Raw genomic sequence first — 24998 nt, 5'->3', positions numbered from 1 at the left:
GTGAATGAGGGAGTTACAGCATGATGTTCAATGAAACTTCTGTCTCAACGCTGAGGATGCAAACATAAGCAAAAACATTATCCATTACCTGTTGCTGCTATTATAATGGCCCATTTTAGCAGTTTTCCCAATTGTTTTTCATTTTCAGCAGTAAATCTGGTGTAATTTTATTCATATAGTATCACTTCAAAATGTCCCGTGAAACAAGCTTCCATTGTGCCAAATCCACAAATTCCCACTACTGCATAAAGTGTGAAACAACCTACGGCTATGGTCAAACAAGGATTCAACACAACTTTTGGGCCAATTAAATGAAACTAAATTCTATAAACGATGTCCTGATGAAAAACAATTACCATCTAAATAGGACTGGAGACTGACACCGACACTGAAATGAGGTAACTGATGAAACTCTCACATTGTGTTTCTCTTTCTATTGATTTCTCCTTCTCTCCTGCAGTCGTGACCCAGCGGTAACTTCATTTAACCAGAAATCTCTCGGGGTACAGAAGAAACCCGTGACCCGTATCCATTAGTAGCCCACAGGGGCGCATCCATTCAGACAATTGATTTCAGAAAACACCACAACTGTTTTCTTCATCTTTAGAGAGAAATCGCAGAGCAAACCAGAGACATATCTGTACATCAGCTCGGCTTGAGAAGGATGGATTTTGTTCAGACCAGACCAGGCTTGTTTAGTTCCCTGGAGATCCAGAGGGCTAAAGACAATCTGAGTCTGGTCTCCCTAGAGTCCTGCTCAGCACGTTACCTTCACTCATCGCTCCGTCCCGCTGGAACACGGAGATACATGACCCTAAAAACCCTTTAAGTGCAAGATACATGACCCTAAAAACCCTTTAAGTGCAAGAATTTCATTATTACTTCTGGGTGAATCCAATAGAAACTGCCAAGAAATGTTCAAGTCAGGGTTATTATTATCAACTAAAACTAAAATTAAAACTATAAAATAAAATAAAATGTAATTAAAAAAAATATTTTTATTTTACCTATAGTTGCCAAGGCAATATTTCTATTTTCGGTTAGTTTAACTTAAAATACTAAAAAGGATTCAACACAACTTTTGGGCCAATTAAATGAAACTAAATTCTATAAACGATGTCCTGATGAAAAACAATTACCATCTAAATAGGACTGGAGACTGACACCGACACTGAAATGAGGTAACTGATGAAACTCTCACATTGTGTTTCTCTTTCTATTGATTTCTCCTTCTCTCCTGCAGTCGTGACCCAGCGGTAACTTCATTTAACCAGAAATCTCTCGGGGTACAGAAGAAACCCGTGACCCGTATCCATTAGTAGCCCACAGGGGCGCATCCATTCAGACAATTGATTTCAGAAAACACCACAACTGTTTTCTTCATCTTTAGAGAGAAATCGCAGAGCAAACCAGAGACATATCTGTACATCAGCTCGGCTTGAGAAGGATGGATTTTGTTCAGACCAGACCAGGCTTGTTTAGTTCCCTGGAGATCCAGAGGGCTAAAGACAATCTGAGTCTGGTCTCCCTAGAGTCCTGCTCAGCACGTTAACTTCAGTCATCGCTCCGTCCCGCTGGGACACGGAGATACATGACCCTAAAAACCCTTTAAGTGCAAGATACATGACCCTAAAAACCCTTTAAGTGCAAGAATTTCATTATTACTTCTGGGTGAATCCAATAGAAACTGCCAAGAAATGTTCAAGTCAGGGTTATTATTATCAACTAAAACTAAAATTAAAACTATAAAATAAAATGTAATTTAAAAAAATATTTTTATTTTACCTATAGTTGCCAAGGCAATATTTCTATTTTCGATTAGTTTAACTTAAAATACTAAAATAAATAAAGTTAAATAAATAATCTATTAAATTAATAAAAAAAAAACTATATACACATTTACAAAAAAATATAAAATTACACACTATAAATTTACTAAAACTACAATTCAAAATATTAACAAAAAACTATAATAGTAATAATAATAGTATATCAGTAACACTAAAATAACACTATTTCAAGTCATATTTTACCCCAGCATCAAAAGATAATTTGATTTGTATTTATTTATAAAGAAATACAATTATGCGCATAATTTGGGGAAGTCGTGGCCTAATGGTTAGAGAGTTGGACTCGTAACCCAAAGGTTATTACCGGCAGGGATTGTAGGTGGGGGGAGTGAATGTACAGCGCTCTCTCCCACCTTCAATACCACGACTGAGGTGTCCTTGAGCAAGGCGCTGAACCCCCAACTGCTCCCCGGGCGCCGCAGCATAAATGGCTGCCCACTGCTCCGGGTGTGTGTTCACGGTGTGTGTGTTCACTGCTGTGTGTGTGCACTTTGGATGGGTAAATGCAGAGCACTAATTCCTAGTATGGGTCACTATACTTGGCCACATGTCACGTCACGTCATAATAAAATATATTCTGCATAAAGAAAACAAAGCATGTTTTAAGGAATATCAGTTGTTTTCTTAATATATTGTGACACAAAATAAGCACATTCCCCAATTCATTGCAGTCAGTCTACTGTAATGCAAAAAATATATTATTAAAAATATATATTTTAATCATAAAACACATACCTGAACATACATTTATATAGCACCATTATACGTTTAAATGGAAGTGTTTGTTGTTCTGAATTTAATTTATACTTGTTTTCAATCAAAAATATTTTTTGTCTCCATTACAGTAATGAGCACTTGAGGATGTAAATGTGTTTTATGCAAAATATAATTTCTTTTTTTTTTTTTTTTGAGGTGAAATATGTAATAATTGTTTGTGAGATTCACCCATTATAATATATTTACCCACTGTATAATATTTACATTTAGCCAAAATGTGAACTAGCATAATAATATGCATAACTAGAAGCCAGTCTAATAATCTTTCCACACATTTTTACACATTTCCCAGGTGCACAGAGAACTTCATTCCTTCAAAAATGAAAAAAAAAAAAAAAAGCAATTAAATGCAAGACTCTGCTCAGCTTGGAAAACTATGAAATTAACTAGACTTTGTTGATTGTAATGTATGAGTTTCTGTCATCCACCTCCTCTCGTTCAACTGAAGGTCATTTTTAAAATAAGCTGCTCTGGCTTGACGCATCACAGTATATTTTCAATTATTTTTGTTTCTATGGCAAAGTTATTTCACATAAAAATCCTGAATATTATTCAGAAATAGGGCTGTTAATTAAATCAGAATTATAAAAAATATTTAATTTTAACACAAAGAACTTTGTGTTTTTTTTTAAATATATTTTAATATCAATACTAATATTAATATTAATAGTTTATCTTAAACTCCTTAAAAAACATATCCAAAATGCATATCCAAAATCTGAAAATGCAAGGGCATAACCAGCATCACTAACACTGCAATAATACAAAACAGATTTTTTTCAACAGCAATGTACTGAAATAAAATCCCACTAATGCCTAATAAAGATATGTCTGTAAAAAGCAGCATGTGAAATCTGATTCATAGTACCTTAGAGAGTCTTCAACTGTGACAGGATGACGTCTTCACTAAATCTGAATCAGTGCAGTCAAACCTCCACCACAGCAAACAGAGACACCTCGCCCTACTTGAGCGCCTTAATGAAATAGAGAAACGTCTCCTATCATCAGCTTCTCCATCCACATGACCTCAGAGAAGGGCAGACGCCTGACGCTGCATTCACTTTCAATCTGGGCTGATTGGCAAATGGACGAGGAAGAGGAGGACAAGAGAGGAACAGGGCAGCATCTCATCCATCATCTCCCGTGAGGTGCCCTGCTCTCATACATGATATCACAGATATCATACGCTAATGCACTTCCATAACAAAAGCAGGCATAGAGGATCTGATCTAAACCCTTCAAAAGCAGCATCTTAACTCAATAGATCTTCATTAGTGAGCGATTTGAAACACAAGGTGAGTCACACAAATAGCACATCTCTTGAAGCACACAAGACTTGATTACCAACTGATTTCAATATAGAGTACAAACATGCACATTCAGCAACACAAAAATGCATTTTATGAAAAAAACAAACAAACAAAAAAACACTGCAGATCTGGTTAATGCACATAATATATATATATATATATAAACATTAAATCATAAATAAACAAATATTTTAATAAATAAATATTCTAAATAAGTTGATATTTATTCTTAAATATGTAAACATTCTTAATGCATAAATTAATAAATATTTAAAATATATGATAAAAAAAAAAGCAATTAAATGCAAGACTCTGCTCAGCTTGGAAAACTATGAAATTAACTAGACTTTGTTGATTGTAATGTATGAGTTTCTGTCATCCACCTCCTCTCGTTCAACTGAAGGTCATTTTTAAAATAAGCTGCTCTGGCTTGACGCATCACAGTATATTTTCAATTATTTTTGTTTCTATGGCAAAGTTATTTCACATAAAAATCCTGAATATTATTCAGAAATAGGGCTGTTAATTAAATCAGAATTATAAAAAATATTTAATTTTAACACAAAGAACTTTGTGTTTTTTTTTTTATATATTTTAATATCAATACTAATATTAATATTAATATTAATAGTTTATCTTAAACTCCTTAAAAAACATATCCAAAATGCATATCCAAAATCTGAAAATGCAAAGGCATAACCAGCATCACTACAACACTGCAATAATACAAAACTGATTTTTTTCAACAGCAATGTACTGAAATAAAATCCCACTAATGCCTAATAAAGATATGTCTGTAAAAAGCAGCATGTGAAATCTGATTCATAGTACCTTAGAGAGTCTTCAACTGTGACAGGATGACGTCTTCACTAAATCTGAATCAGTGCAGTCAAACCTCCACCACAGCAAACAGAGACACCTCGCCCTACTTGAGCGCCTTAATGAAATAGAGAAACGTCTCCTATCATCAGCTTCTCCATCCACATGACCTCAGAGAAGGGCAGACGCCTGATGCTGCATTCACTTTCAATCTGGGCTGATTGGCAAATGGACGAGGAAGAGGAGGACAAGAGAGGAACAGGGCAGCATCTCATCCATCATCTCCCGTGAGGTGCCCTGCTCTCATACATGATATCACAGATATCATACGCTAATGCACTTCCATAACAAAAGCAGGCATAGAGGATCTGATCTAAACCCTTCAAAAGCAGCATCTTAACTCAATAGATCTTCATTAGTGAGCGATTTGAAACACAAGGTGAGTCACACAAATAGCACATCTCTTGAAGCACACAAGACTTGATTACCAACTGATTTCAATATAGAGTACAAACATGCACATTCAGCAACACAAAAATGCATTTTATGAAAAAAACAAACAAACAAAAAAACACTGCAGATCTGGTTAATGCACATAAGAAAGGCAGGCAGCTTTCACTTTTTATGTTTTAAATGTGGCTTTTGTAAAAGATTCCATCCAGCCAGTTTTCCACAGAAGCACCAGACGAGGGAAATATTGACCTGCTTTCAATCCGTTAACATCCTAATCACGTCTAGATGAAGTCACCCCCAATCATTCGTCTCAGATCAATCAGTGCCTTTAATCAGGAGCTATTGCTTGAGAACACAATAACGATAATGAACAATAATGGACACTGAACGAAAACTTTTTAATTATTACTGTCCAATTATTCTATTCTATTCAATTCAATTCAATTCTATTCTTAATTAAATTTTTATTTTTTTCAGTTTCCAATACAAATAACCAAAAAAATAACATCATACACACCAGACGAATCACAAAAAATAGACCAAAAACAAAAAGTAAAATAAATATAATTATTAAATTATATATACACATATATACACACACACACACACGCACTGATAAATAGAATGATAAAACAATAGACAGAACGATAAAATTATAGAGTGATAGAATGATAAAACAGAGTGCTAGAATGATAAGACAGACAGACAGATATTCCTAACAAATAAATAAATAAACATAAATTTTCCTAAATACATAAATATTATTAATAAAGAAAGCAATCAATATTTTATTTTATAATAATCAATAATAATGATTAATACAAACATACATACATAGAACTAGAACAATAAAACAATAGAAAAACAATAGATAGAACAATAAAATGATAGATAGATAGATAGATAGATAGATAGATAGATAGATAGATAGATAGATAATATTACATTAAATCTAATTCTCTATTCTATTCTATTCTATTCTATTCTATTCTATTCTATGCTATTCTATTCTATTCGTTGACCAGGTTGTTTATTCACAGAGTCGGCTGCATCTTCTGCTTATATTTCCCAGCAGAGACAGCCGTTCATGAATGCAGAATGAAGCCACACCTAAATACCTGTGCACTCTTTCTGTACTTCAGTCCTGCATTATTTATTCATGTATTAATACACACTGCATTCTTGAAATCGATTCATTATTCATGTAATTTTCCAAGAAGGTAATTCCAGAAATGTAAAGCTGGAGAGTTTCTCTGTAGCAGAGCAGGTTTACTCAGCAGTTGGCGACTCTGTGGACTGATTACGCTATCAATCTGCAGTTTGACTGCGGTTTGGCAAACACTGACGAACTCTACAAGCCCTCGTCCTCCAGAGCAACAGATCGCTGAGTCTGTATGACAAACACTACTGACCTACTGAATCCACACTGACACTGACCTACTGCATCATCATCATCATCATCATCATCATCTGACAGACGCTTTCACACTCACTTTCTGAAAGAAACGAACACTTTCATTCAACAAGGATGCATTAAATTGATTAGTAGTAGTGACAGTAAAGACATTTATAATGTTACAACAGATTTCTATTTCAAATAAATGCTGTTTAACTGTTTATTCATCTTAGAATCCTGAAAAAAATGTGTCACAGATTCCACAAAAATATGAAGCAGCACAACTCTTCTCAACATTGATAATAATCAGATTTAAATTACAGTTTAAAATACTTTCAAATAGAAAAGTTATTTTTGAATTGTAATAACATTTCACAATATTGCCAATTTTACTGTATTTTTATCAAATAAATGCAGCCTTTGTGAGCACTGAAGAGACTACTATCAAAAACATTGAAAAACCGACATCACATACTGTATCTGTACAATGCCTAACTAACTGAAGTACTGACTTGACTATGCAATAAACCTCAGCCTAAAACAGACGAAAAATCAAGACTAAAGATCTGCATTAGTAATAAACATATTGACTTCTTTGCGATAGATAGATAGATAGATAGATAGATAGATAGATAGATAGATAGATAGATAGATAATATTACATTAAATCGAATTCTCTATTCTATTCTATTCGTTGACCAGGTTGTTTATTCACAGAGTCGGCTGCATCTTCTGCTTATATTTCCCAGCAGAGACAGCCGTTCATGAATGCAGAATGAAGCCACACCTAAATACCTGTGCACTCTTTCTGTACTTCAGTCCTGCATTATTTATTCATGTATTAATACACACAGCATTCTTGAAATCGATTCATTATTCATGTAATTTTCCAAGAAGGTAATTCCAGAAATGTAAAGCTGGAGAGTTTCTCTGTAGCAGAGCAGGTTTACTCAGCAGTTGGCGACTCTGTGGACTGATTACGCTATCAATCTGCAGTTTGACTGCGGTTTGGCAAACACTGACGAACTCTACAAGCCCTCGTCCTCCAGAGCAACAGATCGCTGAGTCTGTATGACAAACACTACTGACCTACTGAATCCACACTGACACTGACCTACTGCATCATCATCATCATCATCATCATCATCTGACAGACGCTTTCACACTCACTTTCTGAAAGAAACGAACACTTTCATTCAACAAGGATGCATTAAATTGATTAGTAGTAGTGACAGTAAAGACATTTATAATGTTACAACAGATTTCTATTTCAAATAAATGCTGTTTAACTGTTTATTCATCTTAGAATCCTGAAAAAAATGTGTCACAGATTCCACAAAAATATGAAGCAGCACAACTCTTCTCAACATTGATAATAATCAGATTTAAATTACAGTTTAAAATACTTTCAAATAGAAAAGTTATTTTTGAATTGTAATAACATTTCACAATATTGCCAATTTTACTGTATTTTTATCAAATAAATGCAGCCTTTGTGAGCACTGAAGAGACTACTATCAAAAACATTGAAAAACCGACATCACATACTGTATCTGTACAATGCCTAACTAACTGAAGTACTGACTTAACTATGCAATAAACCTCAGCCTAAAACAGACGAAAAATCAAGACTAAAGATCTGCATTAGTAATAAACATATTGACTTCTTTGCTCAGTCGACACTGAGAGTGTGAGATTGTAGATTGAAGGAATGAAGGAAGAAAACATAACATTCATCTTAATCACTGCACCAGTAAAGCATTACGAATGCTGGTTTAAAATCTCGGTTGAGATAAAAAGCCAGTGATTTTGTAGTATGTATTGCAGGATACACTCTAAAAAATGTTGGGTTAAATACAACCCAGTGCTGGGTAAAATATGGACAAACCCAGCGATTGGGTTACTACCCAGAAGGTTGGGTTAAACATTTAACCCAACCGTTGGTTGAAAACAACCCACTTGTTGGGTTTGTCCATATTTTACCCAGCACTGGGTTGTATTTAACCCAACATTTTTAAAGTGTACATTTCTATAAAAGCAGAAAAGAGTTCACCCAAAAATGAACATTTACTCATCCTCAGGCCATCCCAGATGAGTTTGTTTCTTCACCAGAACAGATGTGGAGAAATGCAGCATTACATCACTTGCTCACCAATGGATGCTCTGGAGTGAATGGGTGCCGTCAAAATGAGAGTCTAAACAGCTGATAAAAACATCACAATAATCCACAAGTAATCCACATCACTCCAGTCCATCAATTAACATCCTATGAAGCCAAAAGCTGCGTGTTTGTAAGAAAAAAAAACATCAATACATTTTTAACTTCAAGCCATTGATTCTGGCACAAATATGATCCTATAATCGATAATGACCTCCTGTGAAAAAGTCCATCTCCTGTTGTCCTCTCACATCAAAATCCAACAACATATTTCTTTAGAGTTGTTTTGGACTGTTTTTGCTTGTAAACAGTGTTTGATTTGTGCATATTTTTCTCCTGAGTCAGAGGAGACTACTTTTTCATGGGAGAAAGCAATATTATGGATAATGGACTAAAGTTAAAAACGTCTTGATGGATTTGTTTCTTAAAAACACGCAGCTTTTGGCTTCTCAAGATGTTAACTGATGTACTGGAGTGGTGTAGATTATTGTGATGTTTTTATCAGCTGTTTGGTGAGGGACCTCCAGAGTGCCCACCCCCCCTCCCCATTGGAGGTTATATGGCGTGAGGACACGCCTTCCGGAGGGGGGCGTTATGTCAGACTCTGTTCCATGTTTTGTGTGTGTCCTGCTCCCCATGTGCCTTCCCATGCCCTTATTTGGTTAGTTTCCTGTTCCTCCCCTCATTAGTTAAGTTCATTTGTCCCAGGTGTTTCCCTTGATGTTTCGTTGCTCCCAGGTGTGTCTCGTCATCCCCTCCTCCTGTGTGTATAAAAAGTGTTCCCAGTCCCAAGTTCTCTGTCCGACGTTAAACGTCTTCCTGAGTTCGTCTCCCTTGGTTCCTGAAAATAAAGTCTTGGTAAAAGTATTCTCCAGCGTCTCCTCGTTCCTCGTGTGTGTGCACCGTGACAGATAGCCTGAGAGTATATTTTTAGCAAACTGTAATTTCTGGGTATTTCTGTTCCTTTAACTGTGGATTTCCTTGGTCACTGCAAGTACATCAGAGTTTTATTGTTCTGTACAATAAAAGCCAGACAGTGTGAAATTAAAGTTTCATTCTGTAGTTGTAATGAAAGTATCTCCATGCACATATCTGTAGTATCACCCTGAGATTATTTCAAGAAACTCCAGCATATGGGAGAACTTACTGCTTTAATACGTATTAAAGATTCATTATGGATCTATTCAAGGCTCGTAATTAATTCCAGACAGAAGATTGTCAAGTGTCCCGTAATTATTTGTTTTCCTCGTCTGTCTGTTATCAGTAGGATCCAAAACTCTAGTAAGCAATACACACAGCGTTAATTACTCCCACCTGGTGGAAACACTATATCTCCATAACCTTTTCCTAATGGCTGTGAGGCCCATCGGCTCCCAGGTGTGTCATTATAGATCAGGCTGAGATTAGAGAGAGAGAACCAGCAGAGCAGGATTAAGAAACACAGGCGGGGGGTTCGTAGACTGACGAAGGGTTCACGAGCATGCAATGATGCTCGGCCAATCAGGACGCAGAGCTCAGGAAAGACGCCACATTTCACAGCACTGCTGACTCGCGGGAAGAAGCCGAGCCAAGAAAAGTAGACTGATGTCAGCAGATCTCTCTCGCTCTCCATTCTCTCTGTCTGAGATCTCAGTGCTGGACTTGCAGAAAACAGAGTTCATTCAATTTCACTGATTAATTGGCCCATTTTTCTTTCCTAATGTATTTATGCATATTTTAAATGGACCTTCTGTCCAGACGCAGTACTGGGATCAGAAATGAAACAAAGTTTGGGGCAAAACATTTTCAAGAAATGGCTCCCCAATTTTTTTTTATAAATAAATAAATAAAATACTTTAATATAATAATGCATAATCATATTTTATAGATCGAATTAATAAAATGTATTAATTAAATTAATATGTATATATAAGGTTACATTATTATTTTATTATTACACAATACATTAGTATAATTAATAATACTATTATATAATATTTTTTATTCTTTATATGTTTTTTTTTAAAATGTATTAATTACATGAACTAATCAAATATATAAATATAATATAAAATATAATATAAAATATAATATGTTGGGAGAGATATATATACAAACACACACATATATACATATACACACACACAAATAAATATATATATATATATATATACACACACAATGTTTAAAACTAGCTAAACACAAAGATTCTCCATAGACTTTAAATAAAAATGAGTAAAGCTTGTCTAAGAAAACAACAATTGCTAAAGTGTAATTGGTCAGAACTGTTTTAAGGTGGGGCTTTTTTTAATTTTTATAATCAGCTCTGAAAACACTGAATGAGAAAAGAAAAACTCTCCCAACAAATGAAAAAAGTGATACATCAAAATCTGACGTTAAACAATAGATTGCTGCATAATCTAATATGAAAACCGGCTTAAATCATTAATTGTATTCTAGCCCAAGTTTATTCAGTTATGAAATGCTGATTTTATAGGCAACAGCCAGAATTGTTCAGATCAAATTTACTGTGACATATTTGACACAAATGAACAGCATGATGTGTGTTTTTACATGCTTAGGAAAAAAAAAGCTCTTATAAAGGTATAAAATGCTCCTGAAATCAATTCCTGGGGGCAAATATTGGCCATTATTAAAAAAGTACATTTCTGACACTGTACTGAACGCATCGATCCACATCTCTTAAGAGACTGACGGGGACACAGTAGACGGATGGAGTGAGTGAGTGACACGCAGAAAGATGGAGGGATGATATAAAGGGCAAACGAGGTGAGGGAGAACAGAGAGAATGAAATATGAGGAAGATAAAGAAATGACATTACCGTTTATCTCCACAGAGAGACCTTCTGGAGAAAAACAGAAGACGGACGCTTTCTCATCCAGATAAAATAAAAACTGATGGACATGGTCAGATAGAGAGAAAGAAAGACTGAATAATCCTGTACAAACACTGATGAAATCAAACTCAAAGAAAATTAAAACCAAATGCAAACATGCAAAACTGAGAATACCTCGAGACCGTAAAAGATACCAAGCTAACTATAGACCAGCCGTGAAAAAAAACAGACACAAAAATCCAGGAAAGCCAAAGATGAAAGATTCAGTGCGACTGTACAACAGATGAGGCACAAACAGAAATGAAAAACATCCTCCTAAAATTGAAAAACAAAAAACAATTCAAAGCATCAGACAGAAACAAATTGCATTTCCAAACATTTCTTCCACAACGATGGATGATGGGGAAAAAATATCAAAGGCCTCCTGGGAGAGAAACACAGGCTCTAGTACACTTGTATTGCTAAATTAATTCCCATTGTACTTTCATTTATATTATTACACACTGTCCCTGTTTTTTATATCCTTTTCACTTTATTTACTTGATTAATATGAATGCATTACAGTAATTGTTACATTTAATAAAGTAATTGTTATTGACATAATGCCACAATTAAGAATATAAGTAAATATATAAAAATTATATATATATATTTATATGTGTGTGTGTGTGTATATATATAAATATACACTGTATATATACTGTATATATAAATATATATATACACACACACACACACACATAACTTGTATACACATTTACATATACATTTTTTAAAGAAAAATATTATATTTTGAGTGAACAGATCAACATTTCAAAAAAGCATCTACTAATTAAATTTTTTGTGAGATATATGCATAAAACAATGGGGGGGGGAATCAATAAATGGAAAACATTTACTTCATAGCAGTTTCTCAGGTTGCTTATTAAGATTATATTATCTTATATATAGATTATATATCTTTCCTAGAAATCAAAATGGATAATGCAGAAAAATAGCTTTTTTTCCGCAGCAAATCAATGAATGTTCAATAATGAGTCAATATGTTTAGCTTCAATAATCTTCCTGATGCCTGTGTTAAACAGTGTTTGAAGTGATTGCTCTCTTGAGTATGATGTCTGTGAATGATCACACCTGGGAATCCCAGTGGATCAGAAACACAACCTCCGAGAGCAGCGATGGGTTCAAATAAATCACTGGAGCTTCCTCTAGTCTACTCTCAATGTGTCTGAGACCTGTCCTGGAAAAACACAATGTAACTTGTAGTTCTTGTCTTTACAAATACTTTGCAAACACACAGTGACATGTTGGACTTTGGGTTGGGCAGAAGCAGAAGTCTCGGTTTTGAGGGATCGCTCTAATGTGTGTGTGTGTGTGTGTGTGTGTGTGTGTGTGTGTGTGACCCCTGGCTGATTGTCCAGTCAGTTGTGTTTACCGTGTTTAGCATGTTTGACGTGACAGAGCTTCTGTTCAGAGTTTTTGTGAGTGGGAACTTTTTCTCAGTATTTAACACAAGTTTAAACTTGTTTGTGTGATGTCTATAAATGTTATTTAACATCTGAGCTGTTGTTGTTTTTCAAAGCTTTCTGAAACTCTGTTTCCAATGAAACCACAGATTCCCAATAGAACATGTTCACATTTAGGGTATTTTGATGCTTAAATAAATAATAATAATAAACAAATTCTCTTTCTCTGTTTATGTCTGTAGATTTCAATCTTTAAGGATTTTTTTTCTCTTACAAACACCAAACTGTACAGTTTTATTCCTCTCTATATTCTGAAGGTTTGTTCATATTTCATTCACACTGATTTATACAACATTTCACTCCTAAAAACATGGTGAAAATGTGTTTGTTTTCTGTCTGTGACTTTACAGTCTGGAAATACTTTAGGCTATAGCAAATTATTTCTCAGACCCCCATCACTTTAAGAACCACTGGTCTACACAGAAGAATGACCTGTCTAGACTCTGCCTCGGTACGAGTTGTGTCGAGCTATTCATTAGTCCGTTTGATGAGAAAATATGAAATTGATAAAATGGGTTATTAGTCCATACAACTGCAGCAGTGGAGGACTATTATTCTGCTGCGTGATACTGCAGAAGAACTGATGATGGCATGGTTTGATCTTCGGCTGACCAATCAGCAGAAAGGGGCATTTCATTCCTGCCCACGTGTCGAAATTGAATATTCAAGCTATTTATTCATTTTTCCACCCATGAACGAAAAACGAAAATTTAAGCTGAATTCTCGTTTTTCATTTTTTGGAAAAAAACAAAAAAACTAAAAAGGAGCTGTTTTCTCATTTTTCTACTTTCAATATTAAATCAAAAAACGAATGATCGAATGATACAAGGATTATACACAGATTTACCCTGATTCATTAGGATGGTTTTACATTATTTTCCATTTTCACCTAAAACATTGAAAACCTGCTTATTTCCATGTACAATGTTCAGTCATATTGGAAAAACACACACAAACATAATGGGGTTATTTTCATTTCCTTTTTAAACTCACAGCAGTGACTCTGTCTGTCCTTCTGACACACTTACAGTTCAGCCGCAAGATGAGGTCATAACCTTGATAGAGAGAGATAGAGCAGGCCGTGTCTTCAGCTTCATCCCTGGAGAATGTGCTTCTCTCTGCTCTGTGTCCCTCACCTGCACTTCCTCTGTCTGACATTGCCTTTAGTGCTATAATAACCCATTTTTTTACTCTGGATTGCATGGTGTCCTTCTCCTCCTCCTCTCTCTCTCTCTCTCTCTCTCTTTACCTGCCAACTCACCTCAGCCAGTCTGCCGTTACAGAGCGAAAGTAAATGAAAGATGGGTGGTTGGGACAGCCGATACTTTCTTTCCGTCTCATTGGGCCTTTACACTCCACCAGAGTGTGAGACATGTCTCCATCACAATCACAAATGCTGCTGCCTCACTGTTCCAGGTTGATAAGAAGTCACAGCCAATAAGAGTGCTTGTTATTGTGTGACGTCAGTCAATGATCGCTCACTGAAAAGAAGGGAGCATCAAGTGTTCTGAGGCTGAACAAGAACGATAATTTTCCATAAGGTGGACATTTATTCTGTGAGTCATTGAAACAATGTAAGTGTGCTTTGATATACTTTACTAGGAGATTCTTTATTTATGTTTGTCAAGTGACGGTATAATTGTATTAGTACATTATCGCTAGCTTGTTTACTCACTGGAGCAGCGATAGCAATTCGCGTGTACGTGTTCATCTGCTGTATTGCCTTCTTAACAAGTTTAATTATTCAGTTCATATATTTAAGTGATGTTTATAGGTACTAAATTCATAGTATTGAATATTGTATATCTTGTGGACTGTTAATTACGTGCCATTATGCATATTTACCGTTCTACTTAATGACGCAGCAAAACATAATGACCTTTCACCTACTTCTATCTGCGAGCTTCATGTGCCATGTGTCACAATTGCAGTACATGTTAAATACTTGAAGAATATGATTATATATTATTGTTTCTTGCCTATTATGTCGATTTATTGTTATTACTGTCTACTGATTGTTATCTCTGTTAATTCCTTTGATAAGAAGTCACAGCCAATAAGAGCGCTTGTTATTGTGTGACGTCAGTCAATGATCGCTCACTGAAAAGAAGGGAGCATCAAGTGTTCTGAGGCTGAACAAGAACGATAATTTTCCATAAGGTGGACATTTATTTCGTGAGTCATTGAAACAATGTAAGTGTGCTTTGATATACTTTACTAGGAGATTCTTTATTTATGTTTGTCAAGTGACGGTATAATTGTATTAGTACATTATCGCTAGCTTGTTCACTCACTGGAGCAGCGATAGCAATTCGCGTGTACAAGTTCATCTGCTGTATTGCCTTCTTAACAAGTTTAATTATTCAGTTCATATATTTAAGTGATGTTTATAGGTACTAAATTCATAGTATTGAATATTGTATATCTTGTGGACTGTTAATTACGTGCCATTATGCATATTTACCGTTCTACTTAATGACGCAGCAAAACATAATGACCTTTCACCTACTTCTACCTGCGAGCTTCATGTGCCATGTGTCACAATTGCAGTGCATGTTAAATACTTGAAGAATATGATTATATACTATTGTTTCTTGCCTATTATGTCGATTTATTGTTATTACTGTCTACTGATTGTTATCTCTGTTAATTCCTTGTTAATTTCAGACCACATCTATACAAATGTCCACAACCTGTGCCTAAACAAGAAATGCCCTGTTGTCTGACTGTGCTGTCAATTGCTGTTAATTCTCAATCACTTATTAAAATCTGGAACTGAATCCTGCCTCCGGTGTCCTTACCGACACACCAGTGCGAACACAAACCCACTTGAACTAGTGCACATTCAATTCTAAAGAATCTTTTTCCACACAGGTCGTTCGGTTATTCTGACATTTCAGGAACATGCTGTTTTTATCTGCTCTGTAGGTGGTTGTGCTTCAAACTCTGGAAATTTTGGGGTCTGATGTGTCCACAACCTGTGCCTAAACAAGAAATGCCCTGTTGTCTGACTGTGCTGTCAATTGCTGTCAATTGCTGTTAATTCTCAATCACTTATTAAAATCTGGAACTGAATCCTGCCTCCGGTGTCCTTACCGACACACCAGTGCGAACACAAACCCACTTGAACTAGTGCACATTCAATTCTAAAGAATCCTTTTCCACACAGGTCGTTCGGTTATTCTGACATTTCAGGAACATGCTGTTTTTATCTGCTCTGTAGGTGGTTGTGCTTCAAACCCTGGAAATTTTGGGGTCTGATGCATGTCGAAATATAAATCAATTCATCCCTAGGGCTACATAGTGTCTTTTTCAGGGGAATGTTAATTTTAAAATAAAATTTAAAATATTTTGTTACATTGTTGCATTACGCTAATGAAAGTAACTTGCATGGTTACTTTTTTGAAATACCAAAAAAAAAAAAAAAAAGTATAATCTCATCTAGGCGTTACTTTTTTGAAAAACCAAAAAAAAAAAAAAGAGTATAATCTCATCTAGGCTGCATTTATTGATAAAAATAGAGTGAAATCAGTAATTTTGTGAAATATTATTTAAAATAACAGTTTTCTATTTGAATATATGTTAAAATGTAATCTATCCCTGTGATGTAAAGCTGAATTTTCAGGATCATTTCTCCAGACTTCAGTGTCACATGATCCTTTCAGAAATCATTCTAATTTGCTGATTTGATGCTCAGGCGTCTGCTAAATGACTAAATGTAAATGTAAATGTAAATGTATCCCTGTGATGTAAAGCTGAATTTTCAGGATAATTTCTCCAGACTTCAGTGTCACATGATCCTTTCAGAAATCATTCTAATTTGCTGATTTGATGCTCAGGAAACATTTCTGATTATTACCAATGCTGAAAACTCTTGTGCTGCTCAATATTTTTGTGAAAACGTGGTAATTTTTAACTGTCTTTACTGTCACTTTTGATCAATTTAATGCATCCTTGTTAAATAAAATGAAAAAATATTGTACTGACCCCAATAATAGTAGTATAAAGTAACATATTAATACATTTTGCATCATCAGTGTTTTTTATTATTCAAAACAATCATTTTATTTGTTAATTTTCTCCCTTTACAAGATATGCATACAACAACTAAACCCTTGAACTTTCCTAAATACATGTAATTAGATTATGAGGTTTATTTATTGTTGTATAAAAATGTCATTTGACACATTTGATTATTCACATAATCACAAAAAGTTATAACTACATTCTAGAGCATTTGTGCTGAGCTAAAAGAGTCTCAAATTCTTCCACCCATCAGAGAGAGGGAGAGAAAAACAGCATGAGGTTCAAGCATTCAAGACATCCTTAAGGTGAACGAGCACGTCAATTCCCCATCGCAGTCAGCCTGACTGGAACGACCAAGGCTAATGGATCCATAACTGTGTACTTTCTTTCCTTCTCCTCCCCTCCTTTTCTTTTTCTACATTTACCTCACTCCAAAAACAGAAAGGAGAGAGAGTGAGAGGGCAGAGGAGAGACAGGTCACTCTCTTTGACTGGTGTCAGTCTGATGGGCTGTAAAGAGTTAAACGCACAGAGAGCTTCACAACACAACAGAAGCGCCGCATGCATTACTCTCGGCGAGGAGAGAACAAAACATGTGCGGCATGCTGTTTGAGCACGTGTCCAGGTCTTGCTCTGTCATAGTGACCATATGAAAGCCTACAGGTTTTATTTTCTGACCAGCATGATGAACAATGTGAGAGTGAGAATGAAATAATCACTCTGTCCAACCTCGAGATGACCTCTGCAGCGTGTGCTTTATATCGTAATGGGACTTCCCATTGACACCTATTGATTTTTTTTTAACCAATTATGTTTTCTGTACCCTAAAACTAAAGCTATCTTTTATATAAAACTGAATTTCTTTATTCTAAGTTGTATGAGTAGTCCTTTGTCATGCAAAACCCACCGTCATGACGGCTAGTGCTCCATATGGTTTGTTATACCGTTGCCAGAATGTTGATTATGATGGATGATGAATGTCATGCAATTTTACACAAAAATAAAAATGCAAGATAACCATTTAATTTCCAAGACGACAACTGGAAGCTACACACTATGTAAAACATGCAATGCAGTTACCTATTTAACTTATTTTGTCTTTTTCAGAAAGCATCCTAGTTTAACATACTATTTAATTTTTATACATATATATTTTTGTATATTTTACAGGGCATGGATGTATGACATAATGACATGGATGGATGGATGGATGGATGGATGGATGGATGGATGGATGGATGGATGGATGGATGGATGGATGGATGAAATGACGGATGGATGGATGGATGTATGGAATGACGGATGGATGGATGGATGGATGGATGTATGGAATGACGGATGGATGGGTTGACGGATGTATGTATGGAATGACGGATGGATGGATGGATGGAATGACAGATGGATGGAGGATAGAATGACGGATGGATGGATGGATGGAATGACGGATGGAATGACGGATGGATGGATGGAATGATGGATGGATGGAATGACGGATGGATGGATGGATGGATGGAATGACGGATGGATGGATGGATGGAATGACGGATGGATGGATGGATGGATGGACAGATGGAATGACGGATGGACGGACGGACGGATGGACATAATAACAGAAGGATACATAATGATAATGGATGGATGGATAGGCAGATAGATAGAACAAAGGATGGATGGATGATAGATGGATGGAAAGATATATAGAACAAAGGATAGATGGGTGGATGGAATGGCAGACATGACAGAATGATACATAGAACAATGGATGTATGGATGGAAGGATGGTACGATAGACAATGATAGAATGATACATAGAACGATGGAAGGATGACAGACAGATGGATGATGGATGGTTGTATGGATGGAACAACAGACATAATGATATAATATAAAGAACAATGAATGGATGGATGGAACAACAGGCATAATGATATAATGATACATAGAATGATGGATGGATGACAGATGGAAAAAAGGATGGATGAAAGATGGATGGATGGATAGATGGAACAACAGACATAATGACAGAATAATACAAAGAACGGTGGATGGATGGATGGATGGATGGACTGATAGATTGAATAAAGAATGGATGGATGGATAGAACTAATGGATGGATGGAACAACAGACATAAATGACAGAGCAATACATAAAACAATGCATGGAGTGAAGGACAGATAGATAGACAGGTGGATGGATGGATCGACAGAACGATAGACAGATGCCATGCTACATGCCACAGAACAACGATAGCAAAACACACAGGATTGTGCCCACCCACTATACGCAATACTAATTTCACTTGGCTGGAATCAGCTGGTGTTGATGCAAGTATCTTGCATCCTGTGGGAGCCCAGCCCAAATCTGAATCACTAATCTCAAAAGAACCTTGCTGGCATCCTCTGGCCTGAAGCAGCATCCGTTCTGTCAAAGTTAAACATGTTTATCAGCAAGTTTTGTTCACAATATGGAATGGCTCCGATTTCTGCTCCTGGCCTCTAATGTTGCAGGTCACTGCTCTGGATTATTAGCCTTCCGGACACTTCCATCGTCCCTGAACCAGCAAATCTGTTGAGTTTGGTTGAGAGATGAGAGGAGTGGAAGGGGGACACAATGATCTCAGAAGAAGAGAGAGAGGAGCCCCCGTCATGACGACAGATGAATCTGCCAACTGCACGACACCTGCTCCCACAGCGACGGGCTGGAGGCCAATGAGAGCGAGTGGGTGTGCACAGCAGGGTCCTGGCTGACTGTACGCATGCATATGTATGAGTGTGTATAGTGCCTGCCGTCCCAGCAGGCCGTGAGTCTGTTCCTGTTCTTCATTCTGGTGCTGCACAAAATTACCAAGCACATGCCAGGTAAAAAGGTAAAGGGAAGGGATATTGTGGTGAAGAGTAGAGATTTCACAGGCATTTCTATATGCTTCTTTCTAGCGCGGCATAAATCTATATTCTGAGGCAGCTGTAATCTGACCATTTAATGTTCATAAATATCTAAAGAGTTTAAAACAGGCAAAGAAAATATTGGCCTAAACTGGTGGAAGGATTGAAAAATACAATGAGATTCAAGAGCTTTCCTAGACTGTAAAAGACAAAAAAATGTATTTTTTTAAGTTGTAAATAAAAGATTATTGGAGTACATTTTACAAGAAAATACTGTTTAAGTCTTTCTATTTAAAAATGTCACATTTTAATGATTAACTATAACTAATTATTTGTTAAATTGGCCAAAAATCTCTGAGTGAAAATTATTTTAAATAAAATCCTACACTATTTTTTAGTATATTATTCATATTTTTCCCCAAAGGATTAATGGATGATTAACGCAATTAATGTACAACATTAAATATATAAAGACAGACAGACAGACAGACAGACAGATAGACAGACAGACAGACAGACAGATAGATAGATAGACAGATAGATAGAATTACAATGATAAAACAAAAGACAGTGTTAAAATGACAGATAGAATGACAGAATGATAAATAGATAGACAAACAGATAGAACGAAATACAGATAATTTCATATATGTTAAAATTATTAGAACAATAATTTGTACGTTCATTAGGGAAATAAATATGAGGAGCGTCAGAGCAGTGGAGCTTGAAAATGTTACACTGAAGCATTCGCTTTGCTTTCATTCATTAGCAATTGCTCCAGGGTATGTTGTCTACACACACACAAACACACACACACACTCATACACTCACTCGGAGCGTGCAGAAGAGGAATTCCTCAGTGTTTGTGAACACTGCAGCAGTTACTGACTTAAACTCTCACTCACGTCTCAATGCTGAACGCACACACAGAGCATTAACTAGCAGCCAGCCATTGCAGTCCTGCATCCCGCCTCACAGTCCTGGGACAATTTTATTTGCAATAGTGCAGTCAAGCAGGAAAACAAGAGAACGAAGAAATCAGAAGAGAGGAGAAGCTGCTCCATTCTCAAAATGAGGATGACTTGATGAGTGAATATGATAAAAATGTCAAACAGCTCAAGCACACACATGCTCTGCCTCCATGTCTGAGCATCACATGCACGAATGCCACTTGCTAAATTTAAAAGAAAAATGCATAGTGAGTTTGTTACCAAAAAAAATGTCATTCCACTGCTTCAAACTTTTTTATCATTGCATATGGTGCATTATTTCCCATTTTTAATTGGACTGCACTTTCCGCTGCACCATTTCGCTGACACGCCCTCTCGACACATCAGCCAACCTGATGTCAGCAAAGACCCACGCGCAAAATGATTAACAGTTTCTCATTGGCTACGAAAAGCGCGGGCCGCTCCCCTGACTCTCTCGGCTGTTTAGTGTTTAGGGCAGGGTTCCTCAAATCTTACCCTAGAGGGCCAGTGCACTGCAGAGTTTAGCTCCAACCTTGATCAAACTAACCTACCTGTGATTTTTCTATTAATGATCCTGAAGACATTGATTAGCATGCTCAGGTGTATTTGATTAGGGTTAGAGCTAAACTCTGCAGGAAAGTGGATCTTGTGGGCCAGATTTGAGGATCCCTGGTTTAGGGTCCAGTAGGGCTGTTCGATTCCGATTCCTTGTTATGGAATCGATTCCAAGAATCGATTCCTCACTGTTGTTTTCGATTCTTTTTCGATTCTTGTTTTTTTAGATTGAAGGAACCTAATCTCACCATGATGAAGCTTTATTTGTAAAAAATAAATAAATACATAAATGAAGATACATAAATTGTAATTTTGTCTGCTTTGCCCGTGAAATCAGACATAGCCCACAGCTCAGCAGGGACATGAATGGAACAAGACATGAAGTGTCTAAAATAAATGTGCACAGTTCAGCTGAATGATGAAGTTTACTTTGACTGTATGCTTTGCACAAAATTAACAAACTGTACACTGAAACAAAATAACCAGAACATTAACAATAACTGATAGAGCTCGTGGTTTATCTGTCAATCAGATGCGCTCTCGGCCACTGAACTGTGCTCGGGACGTTTTCTTTTATAATTACCATTGGCTGATAGTTAAATGTTTTTAAAAAATAGTATTTTAGATGGAAATAAGATCAAGACCCTCGAGCACGTCATGATCTATTCTGTCGTGTAAATAAGAACAAGACCCACGATCACGCCATAATCTATTCCGTCGTGCAGCAGCAGCGCTCAAAATTGTGGACAACATAAGCCAGTTCCACCGTAAAATAACCTCTGAATCGTTTTTTTTTTAACTGGTTCATTAAAACTATCTATCCGAATCAGGAAACTAATCAGACTTCTAATCACTTTTAGCGAGCACGAGGGAGGCGAATGGTAATAAACATATAAAAATGAAAATAATATTTTATCTCACAACTGACAAGGTGAATTGCGGGGAGGAGAAGGGAACCTCCATCTGCAGAAAAACCGAGGAAACCCCGCCTGCATGGTGCATCCCCGTCAGTCCCGAGCAATAAAGTGCCCGTTATCACATCGCTGACATTTACACCGTTACACTGTTTCTGAACAGGGTTTCATAATATCAGATTCAACAATTAAAACAATGATGATGTGAAGGTCACACAGTAAGCGTTCCGTTTATGTAACCAAACATTTACATCCATCAAAATACGTTATAATAACGGGTTCTGTGATGCATTTAAGACTATGCGATCCCCTATGCGAACTGCTTTCATTTAAAGCGATCACACTGACATAGAGAAATAAACAAACAAGTGGCCACAGACACCAACGGGAAGCCCACATGAGCCTATTGCAAGACATAACCCAAAAATGAGTACTACAACATTAAACTACAACAATAACAAAAATAATAGCAATAATTTTGCACGTTATCTGCACCAAAAGGACCAATAAAGAACATGCTCTGACATTTAAAAGCAAAATAAGTCGAAGGCTTCGTTTTATTCCATTACACCTGCTCTCTGACTCGTGCTCGTTTACTTTTCAGTCCCAAACAGAAGCAAGCATCATCATACTGAGCTCTGAAGGATGAAAACGCATCTCACATGAAGCCGCACTTCACGTTTTGCGCGATCAAACAGTTTGTTCATGGGACAAGTTGTGGATCAGCGCATTTCAATCACTTTTTTGATGTGCTGTCATCATACCTTGTATGCTAGTTTGCTGTGTTGTTCAGGGCAGGCGTGGCTGTGAAGCGCATGTTGCTGCTGCTGCTGCTGCTGCTGGGTCATTCATTGAAAAATGCTCCGCTTGTGCTGATATGTGCGTCTCTCTCTGCGGTTTGACTCTCTCTCTCTCGTGCTGTGGAAATACTCTCGAGCGCGTTCTGGGTGGGGAGGGTGGTACGCGTATCTGTCTGTCTATCTGTCTGTCTGTCTGCAGTATGTGCTTGCTCAAGCACTCATACAACCCTTTGAAATGTAAAATTATGAAACGATATTACAGAATCAGATCATAATTTTCTTAAATGTGTATTCAATAATGAAAATGAAAAATACATTCTGATATCTGCTTTCTAATGATTCTGCTTAAAGCCAGAACAACTTTTACCATATGTAAAAGCCATAAAGCTTGACTGGTACAAGTTAGATATGGAAAATTGCATTTCATAATTTCACAGTTGCTACTGTACAGTCACTTATACAGTTGCACATGTAATTTGTGTTCCAAACCTGTATGCGTTCCTTTCTTATGTCAGACACAGAAGACAATATTTTAGAAAATGCATTTTATAGCGTGAATGGGGTCCAGTGTTCTTTAAGCAGTGTTCTTCAACATATCTTATTTTGTGTTCTGCAGAAGAAAGAAATTTCACATTACATAAGGTGGAGTAATTGAATTTTCTTTTTAGGGTCAAATATTCCTTTAAATTGCTCTGGAAGGGAAAAAAAAAGTAATTGAAATGTCATTTAAAAAGCATGTAAAACTAATGTGTATTCATTTAGAACAGACCTAATTGTTAATTTTTATTTAATTCATTTCCTGGTACATCAATTTCCAGCTCCCACCACATTCTGTATTATTTGAAAAGTTAATGCCGCCCTCTGCTGGTTATAATGAGGACATGCAGTCTAGTGATGTACCGCAGGACAATAAAACATACAGTCAGTCCCCCAATAACCAAACTTATAACGGAGAATAAATGAATGTCTGTCAGGTAATGGTGCCATTTTATGCTTGGTATTAAAAATAAATCGCGCTCTTAAAAAAAACAGTAGGCAGTATATACTAGTATTCCATCCTGAACAAACCCTAAGAAAAGTGTGATAAGATTTGCGCGAGCCATTCCTATCGCGAAGCTGATGGTCAATGTAGGCATATGTGTGTCAGTGTGTTTGTATGTACAGTGCATGCATAATTATTAGGCAAGTTGATATTCTGATCACATATTTTTTACCAAGCACATTTTACCAATTCCAAACCACATCAATCTTAATAACTACTATTAATTTTGTATTTAATCATTTATAAGTGATGTATAATTGTCCATGAAGGCTGGAAGTGAAAACCTTCATATATTCAGGTGGTGTGCATAATTATTAGGTAGGTTTTCTTTTACCGATAAAATGAGGCAAAAAAAAAAAATTTAACTCAAAAATTATTAAATGCACATGAGAAATATTCAAAACTCAAACCACATCAATCTTAATAACTACTATTAATTTTGTATTTAATCATTTATAAGTGATGTATAATTGTCCATGAAGGCTGGAAGTGAAAACCTTCATATATTCAGGTGGTGTGCATAATTATTAGGTAGGTTTTCTTTTACCGATAAAATGAGGCAAAAAAGAGAGATTTAACTCAAAAATTATTAAATGCACATGAGAAATATTCAAAACTAATGCACTACAGAAATTGCAAAGTTAAGGCATGACCATTGGACAGCAAGATGCTCGTTGGTTCA

The 24998-nt window shown here is 36.2% G+C and overlaps 1 protein-coding gene across 2 annotated transcripts in view; it reads right to left on the bottom strand.

Annotated features, from left to right (window-relative positions):
• Positions 1 to 23374, bottom strand: part of LOC107670115 (sodium/calcium exchanger 2-like) — a 110130-nt gene extending 86756 nt beyond the window's left edge. For both annotated transcript variants that reach the window (XM_016462609.1, XM_016462611.1), the window contains exon 1: positions 23239 to 23374. The gene's annotated coding sequence lies outside the window, so the exon portion shown is untranslated. The remainder of the gene's footprint in view (positions 1 to 23238) is intronic.
• Positions 23375 to 24998: the final 1624 nt, after the last annotated feature.

This window comes from Sinocyclocheilus anshuiensis, unplaced genomic scaffold (genome assembly GCF_001515605.1).
Source record: "Sinocyclocheilus anshuiensis isolate Anshui unplaced genomic scaffold, SAMN03320099.WGS_v1.1 scaffold48, whole genome shotgun sequence".
NCBI classification, from domain to species: Eukaryota; Metazoa; Chordata; class Actinopteri; order Cypriniformes; family Cyprinidae; genus Sinocyclocheilus; species Sinocyclocheilus anshuiensis.
Note: the sequence above shows the minus strand (reverse complement) of the source record. Positions and strands in the feature narration are given on the sequence as shown.